This window comes from Protopterus annectens, chromosome 6.part0 (genome assembly GCF_019279795.1).
Source record: "Protopterus annectens isolate FY-2018-M chromosome 6.part0, PAN1.0, whole genome shotgun sequence".
NCBI lineage: Eukaryota > Metazoa > Chordata > Ceratodontiformes > Protopteridae > Protopterus > Protopterus annectens.
The window spans coordinates 1,878,797,497-1,878,806,345 of record NC_056737.1 but is presented as its reverse complement, the minus strand read 5'-3'; positions in this window follow the sequence as shown (position 1 = coordinate 1,878,806,345).

The window sequence follows — 8,849 nt, the reverse complement described above, 5'->3', positions numbered from 1 at the left end:
ATTATCTGTACAACTCACATTACAACATGGGAACAGCAGAGACGGATTTACCTTTAAAGAAGCTACATTGACAGGGACCGGTATTAGAGCACATGCTTAAAGAAACATTCCAGATTAAGTTGTGAAAGAAAAAGGCTGTCACTGTGTTTTCTGCACCTACTTTTTCCTAGCCAAGAGCAGGCATGTTCATTCAGCAGAAGTAGTTGTCAGGATTTGCTCATCGGCCAGTAACTTTGTTTTTACACCAGTTCATCTATTTTCCATTCTTTTCGAAAAAAAGCACTATTAAGATTTGTTTCTTCAAAAACATCTTATTCTTGCTTTGTTATTCTTACCACAAATTCATATTTCTTTGCCACATCCAACCTACAAAACATGCTTGAAAAAATAAGATAAATTAAACTTTAAGTGGTACACTATGGTCTCTCTTTTCCTCAGTTTCTGACTTCTTGTTTGTGTTTTTGTTCTTGAATAAGACTGAGCTTGTAGAAATAACTATTTTATTAAAGAATGTTCTAACTGAAAGAATCCAAACAAATTATTCTAGGAGCCTATGATAAAGTAATTAGAAAGATGTTCACTAATCATGAAACTATAGTAATAAATAAGTAAAATAAATAAATGAATACATACATACATAAAAACTAAATATCCTAAATCTACCCTTTGACTTTTGGTCTAAGAGACTATTAGTGCTGAGACCAGGTCATTATTATTCTGTGAAAATTCAAGATTGGTTTATTAAATCAATGCAATGTGTTATATAAGACGTGTGAAACTTAAACTGTTACAAAGTCAAATCATCTTAGAAAGACATTCATTTAACAATGGACACTTTTATACATTTTAACAATGGGCACACTAGCAAACGGGTTAACACTAACTGTGTTACAAGTCATGGCCAGACTTTCAATAGAAAAAGAACACGCAAATGACAAATGTCTTATTCATATCCAGTGCAAAACCTCCAAGTTGTTGATAACGGGAGTTGTTTTGTTGTTAATTTGCATAGATTAAGTTATGATTATCAGATTTACATTTAACTCCTAAAGATTTATGTCCACTGAGTGAGTCATTTATATTTCATACCAGCAAAGATCTAATTGTCCCCAAGCCATCTCCACAAATAAATATCAGGATATGTACTGCTAGTGGGACCTGTTTATTGGTATGACAATAAAGCTGTAGCTAACTGAAGCATCCAACCAACAAACCACAAGTTACCTCATTTCAACCACTAATAGCAAACCTTTGAGGTCTCAGTGTTGCAAGCAGTCCCTTACAAGCTAGCTTGAAAGCTATCTCATTGGTTGTCTTGGCCCATCCCAAACCAAGTTTCATTCTGATAGTGGCCCTCATCCAAGAATGACAATTCCACCAATTAATCATTGCATTCTGGTTGCTCAGCTGTCATGCACCTTGCTAAACTTGCCCAGGAAAATGGAGAATGAAAAGTGGGAGAAGCCATACCGCAACTGCTCTTAACACAAGGGAAGGAGCGAGAAAATCTGTCAACCTCTCAGACAAGTTTGACATTAAATATCTGCCACTCCTTGGTTAAATACTCCCCAACCAGTGCTTCAAGGAAACCTGCCCTCCAACGGTTGTGTGCTGCCTCAGGGACAAAATTATTGACTTGTGAGCAACCTTTATCATGAAGTCCACTCCCTCAAATAATCATCAGGACATGTACTGCCAGTGGTCATTCTATATCCTCATTGTCATGTAATGAAACCACTATCACCCTTTTCCAATGACACAGCTTATATTTATTTAATTAATTGTCTTCCTTAACGATAATCAGTACTGCTGACATGCCTTCCATCTTTAAATATCAGGAGCACCATCCACATCACACATCCTCTTAACAGCTTATCTGGATATAGTTCTCACCCTCACTCCTATGATAAGAATTTTGAATGAATGCAGGAAGAGGAAGCTTGGAACTGAAAATGCACTAAGGATGGCACAATCTTCTAGATTAACGACAGAACCCCCAGAAGCTAACTCTTCCGATAAACAGATCGTACAACTTACCCAAACATCATGGGGCAGAGCATCTAAAAAGCTTATTAGTATGTCTCATCTGGTCAGCTATGTAAGCTTCTCTGTTCAGAACATCCACATGGACTTCCTTACTTGACTGATTCATTGCTCTGGAACTTAGCTGGAGTAAGCTGAAATTTGGAGTTCAGTTCTTCTTCATGTGGGCTGTCACTTGCTCTGTTCCACAACTACTCATATTTTGTGGTTCTGCCTATGTAACTGCAGCCTTCCTCCCATGCTCTGGCTGAAACCTGTTCCTTCAAGCTGCTGCACAATCTCTTCAGCAATTTCCTCTGATAGAGCCTTTGCTGGAACATTATCTGCAGCCAGTAAGAGTCTACTCTTCCAATACTAAAGACTGCTGCCCTAGGTGAGAAAAAATACAAAGGATAAGCATTAGTTAACTCCACTCAAGCAATAAATTGAAGAAGCAGTATGCCCATATATCTGACAATTCAACGGGGTCTCATTTTTTTTTTCTTTTGAACCCAACATGACTAGGTATACCTTACCAAACCCCATCACTGCAATGGAAAAGGATAGGAGTTGTTCATCATACAAATAATGCCATAAGACTGTAGGACTTGGCACAGAGTACTGAGAGTTCCAGAAAAAATGGAGGGAAGGGAAGTATAAACCCAAATCTAAGTAGTAAGTGTCAATTTTGCTGTTAAGCACTTAGTCCATGAGAATGTGCATTCTTTGAGTGAGATGACTGAGCAAATATCCTGTCATTATCAATATCTGCAAACCCCAATGGCTAGGAGCAAGCCACCCATTTTCTTTCTCTCTCTCTTTTTTTTTGAAAACTAACCCAGACCTTCCTCGACATTTTGGATGTTTGCAAACATTATGCCTGCAAGGTTGTGGATCTAAAAAATTAAGAAACCTTAACAGAGTCAATGTACTGGTAGTAGAGAGTCTATTTTATTTTTGTTCCTATAAACTTAAGCTGTTTGAATAGAGGTTTTGTATTGTATTCTCAAAAGGATATAAAGTGTGAAACTAAAACACTATCATATTTAGAGACCTAATCCCCAAATGATCCTTTGCAATTAAAATGAAAACATGATAATATACATATATATATACATACATATATATATATATATATATATATATATATATATATATATATATATATATATATATACATATAAACTACATTCTCCAGGACTAAAACCCAGGACCTTGTCTAGTAAATTCCAAATCCATACAGCAAGCTAACCCAGACCATGACATGCCTGCAATAACCAACTTAATGATTAACTGAATGAACATTGACTAAAGGCAAAACTGACCATAGCTACATCAAAGCTACAGAAAAGCTAGACTTTATATGGCCATAAGTACATTCACTCCACTAAAGCAAGGGATCCCAGTACAGCTTGATGGGAAAGGATTCACTTTCAGTGACCATAAAACCTCTAAACTTAAGTACAAGAAATGTTGGTAAGATAATAGGTGAACAAAAAAAATCAGGGACAGATTTTAAACATTGCTCTAACATAGCAATTATGGAATAATCAGTTTTGCACTAGCATACATTTATAATGATATGAAGTCTGAAACTAAAATGGTTATCATCAAATAATAGCTTCAGTCCTAAATGGTTTGATATGTGCAAAATATAAATATTTTACCAAATATGGACAGCTAAGAGGTGGGAGAGCCATGGACCTTAAAATGCTGAAAATTGGTTTGGAGGCAGCATTTCCAGGTACTGCATCTAGGACAAAATTGTCCAGGTGCAAACAACCATTATTTTGATGTCACTCAGAGGAAACAGAGATCTTGACAGGATAAAGCATTCTAATATTAACACACTTCCACCTCAATAGCATTGAACTTAAGGAACCTCTTCAGAAACCACCTGCCTTCACTGCTACATTGAGGAGTACCAGAATCAGAGAAAGCCAAAACACCATGAATCTAACACTAAACAACCAAAAAGACCTCAGGCGGCTATGGCAGGGTATGCAGTCCATAACTGACTACAAACCCCTTTCTTTGCAATGTGAGGACAACAAGGAATTCCTAAATTAGCTGAATGTCTACTTCAGCAGATTCGAGGAAGGGAACAGAACAACAGTGAAGAAAATGCCCATCGGCCATAACAAGAAAATGCTCACCTTCAACCCAGTTGATGTCAAGAAGACACTCTGCAAAGTTAACCTGAGAAAAGGAGCAGGACCTGACAGCCTCCTAGGGTGAGTGCTTAGGGACTGCACAGTCCAATTAAATGTCCTCACAGATATCTTCAATAACTCTGAGTCAGCAAATTGTTCTGAAATGCTTCAAGGACACAACAATCATTCCATTATCAAAGAAGTCCCCACCATCTTGCCTAAATGACTACTGCCCTGTAGCACTCAACTCCACAGCGATGAAGTGCTTTCAAAGTCTGGTCAAGTATGCTGTAATATCTGGGCTGCCTGTTGATCTTGACCCTCTGCAGTTTGCATACAGAGCAAACCGCTCTATGGCAGATGCCATCTCTCTAGCACTCCTTCTATCCCTTGAGCACCTTGAGAATAAAAACACTTACCTGAGGGTACTATTCATTGATTTCAGCTCTGCTTTTTACATGGTTATCCCTCTTCATCTGGTAATGAAGCTACTCCAACTTGGCGTCAACACTCCACTTTGTAACTGGATTATTGACTTTCTCATAGACAGATCTCAGAAAGTGTGTAACTCCTCAGATAGCATCATTCTTAACACTGGAGTCCAACAAGGATGTGTACTAAGTCCCTTGCTGTTCACCCTGTTAACACACAATTGTACAGCCAGGTACAATGCAAACCACATCATCAAGTTTGTTGATGACACAATGGTGGGGGGCCTCATTAGTAACGACAATAAAAAAGCATATAGAGATGAGGTGGAATAACTGATTATCTGGTGTGGAAATAACAACTTAGCACTAAATGTAAATAAGACAAAAGAGATAATTGTGGACTACAGACAAATTGCAAGGAACATACTCCCTTTAGCATCGATGGGGAAACAGTGGAAAGAGTAAGAAACAGAAACTTCTGGGAGTGAAAAATTGATGAGGACTTGTCTTGGAACACCAACACAAATACTTTAGTCCAGAAAGCACACCAGTGATTGCACTTTTTGAGAAGGCTGAAGAGTGTGAATCTCCCATCAACAGTTCTTACTACCTTCTACGGAGGTACTATAGAAGGCATCCTGATGAACAACCTCATAGTATGGTATACTGCTCTACCTCTGAGCACATATCCCTCCAGAGAGTGATGAAGACAGCAGAGAGGATCATCAAGATCACCTTACCATCTATCCATGACGTGTATTTATCCAGATGTCTCTGCAAGGCCAGAGGAATAATTAAAGACTGCACTCACCCTGCTTACAGACTGTTCTTGCATCTGTCATCAAGAAAGCGCTTCAGAAGTGTGCATTGCAGAACTACGAGATTCAGGAACAGCTTCTTCCCTAATGTCATCAGGCTGCTGAACTCTAGTAACAGCTATGCTCCATGATGGCCATCTGGGTCAGTAGAAACTGTAGTAGCTTATCTCATATTGTGCATTAACCTGGTTACCAGTCTTATCTAATACTTAATGCAATATTCACCATGACTGTGCTGCGGTAGCGTTGTCGCCTCACAGTAAGACGTCCTGTTCGATTCTCAGCTAAAGCATCTTCTGTGTGGAGACATGCGTGAATGGGCGTACCTTTGTTGAAGGTTGTGCATCAGGGCTGGCAACTCGGTATGTAAAAATCTACTGCCAATCATTAGCAGACCAGAGTTCCGCTGTGGTGACCCCTTACTGGGAAAAGCCAAAAGATACAACGACAACAACACCAACAACTGTTAACTTACAGACCATCCAGAGTAGTAGCAATTCAGTAAAATATCACTTCTATACGTGCAATACATGTTAGGAATTTGTACATTAACCACAGTGCAATATTCTAAGGTCCTCTAATGTTCACAGTGCAATACTTAAATGTCTCTTTCTGTGCAAGGATCAATGCCGTGTCTTAACCTGGTGCCTGTGCAATACTAAAGTTTCATCCAAGTTAGTGCTCACTGAGAAAAGTATTATAATGTATTGTCTACCTGCATGCCCGTGATGTAATAGGTGTTACATGTGTAAATGTCTGTGAAAATAGTCTATATGTTGTCTGCACATTGAGTCCAGAGGCACAGAATTTCATTCAGTTTTTGCACTTGTGTTACTTCTGAATGACAGTAAAGTTTACTTTGACTTTGACTGCTGAATAAAATGAAAAGCAGCTTGAAGTACTGCAGTTCCTAGCCAGAGTACATTTAACTTGAGAATACTAACTCCAGACACATTTTACTTCACTGTGGACCATGTTTTTGCAACAAACCACCAAGGCTTCTCTCCTTTACATTCTAGCTTTATGAAGTATCTACAATGAATATTATTTAATACTCTTTTATATATACATATATATATATATATATATATATATATATATATATATATATATATATATATATATAAGAGCTGAACAGCCCTGCATTAACTGGACCTTTATGACTAGAGCTTTGAAGAAAGGAACCCTTCATCCCTTATTAAAGCCTTTCCCTATCATTTAAAACTCATAGTGGTTGCTAGGACAGGCAGCTCCAGGCCTTATAGATGAACTCAGTAAAATAGGAAACCTCTTTGCTGCTCTGCTGAGTTTTATACTGGTGACCTCCTGCTTGTTGGCTAAATACCTCCCCATCAGTGCCGCTAAGGAAACACCCACCAACCGCTGTGCTGCCTCTTGGACATAATTGTTCATGTGTAAACAACCTTTATTTTCATGTCACTCAGAGGAAACAGAGCTAATTTATCCACAGTTTGTAGTTTGACATTTGATTATAGTCTTTGATTAACTGGAGTAAACATGAGATAGATTTAATTAGGCTTTGTAAATAAAGAAGGATATAATCTGCAAAATGAGGCCATGTTTTTACTTGTTTTAGAAAAGTTAATTTCTAGTAGTATGAGAACTTTAAGAATTTTAAAAAAGCAAATATTCTAGGAAAAGGATAACAAGATAAGGTCCCAAAGGTCCCTAGATATTGCTTGTGGAAATCTTATAGAAGGGGAAAATTTCCTTTTAACTACTAATTGAGTAAAAGATGGGTCTTTTAAAATCTCAGTGACCTGAATATATCTATCTAGGAACACAATTCTATTAAGACTTTGCATTGAAAATAAACATGAACATAGTCACATGCCATACTTACATCCAATGCAAATGGTCCATGCTATTTGTTACAGTTTGAGTTGGAATATAAAATGAGTTCTAGCATAACATTGCTGTTCTGAGTCTACCTTGACAACATAAAACCAAACTAGAATTTTGAGATGACCCATTTAGTGTATCAATTCACAATTGCACAAAGGAAAACCAAGCATAGTACAAGCACTGAAAACCTATAAACCAAACCAAGTCCAGCAGTTTAATGTTCTTTCAAATTGTGTTTATTCCATAAAAAGATAACCCACAAACTGTTGCAATCTAACTACTTCAACCAGACAGATGAGTTCAATACAAAATAAATCATCTGTTACTGTCAAATTGTCTACTGTTCCTTGTTTCATTTTAATGCAGATACTTGCTGGTATAGTACACTACATCACATGCTTTTTGTCTGTGATGAGGCAAGCAATATAATTCATATCATTTCCCTTTCAATGTATTGCATACAAAAGCAAATGTCTTTATATCCACACCTGTTTCTTCAGCCTAGAAATATGAATACATATTCAGCATAGCCTCTGTTATCCACATTGTACACCATTAATACTTCTGTGGACCTCTGCTGATAATCTGTCTCTTTGCAATCTGCCAAATGAACTGGAAGATTTTGTTTTCTTTGCCACTACTGATGTGTCTGCTTCGCAGAAGAGACCAGGTATGAAATTAGATATAACAGCTAAAGAAAGAGAAATCCTGACTCCTCAAATTATTTTCTTCAAGCAAAGGTCTAACATTTTGCAATGATTTGTGTATTTTTAAAATCATCATCAGGATGGCTTCATAGAAGGGCAACTCAGCCACATCCTGATATTTGAATACAAGGCTCCTCCCCAGGTTTTTAAATGAAATGTGTCCCATGTAAATCTAAACCTCCCTCCTTAACCAGTGTGATGGTGTATAGCTAATTGTTAGGAGCTCTGTTTTATCATCATTAAGATAATACTCTGATTTCTCACTAAAGGGCCTTAAGACCAACCACTCATAAAATAATTTAAGGACTCACCTAGGACTGCAAGAAAGCCATGAGGTTTTCTCTCAAAAGGTTTCAGTTGAGCTTACTACAGCCTACTATGAATCTAAAGAGAAGGATAAAGGGGACGGTGTGCACAGGTACCCATGTCTCATTTCCTTTCCACTCTGCATTAGTGCAAGTATTTAAATCTCAATTTTAAGCAGTGTGGCTACCTGGTGCCATAAACCTTTTAGTATTGTAACTGATATGGAAAATGACATTGCCACAAGGCATTAAAAAAATGTAAAACAGACAAGTGATGAAATAAATTCTCACCGTTGAGGCTAACTGACAGATGAGCTGCCCTCTACTTTTAAAATATTCTATTCATAACAATGCTCATCTGATGTCATCAAATCCATACATCCTTTGTTCAAAGCCACACCAAGCTGATTAGATTACTTCAGGCATATTTACCTGAAGCCTTACACTCATACCCCATGATTATCATGAAATCTACGTTGGCAAGAGATATTAGTCTATATAATAATATCTTCAGCCTCAGTTTATTTTGAATTAAATCAGCAATGCT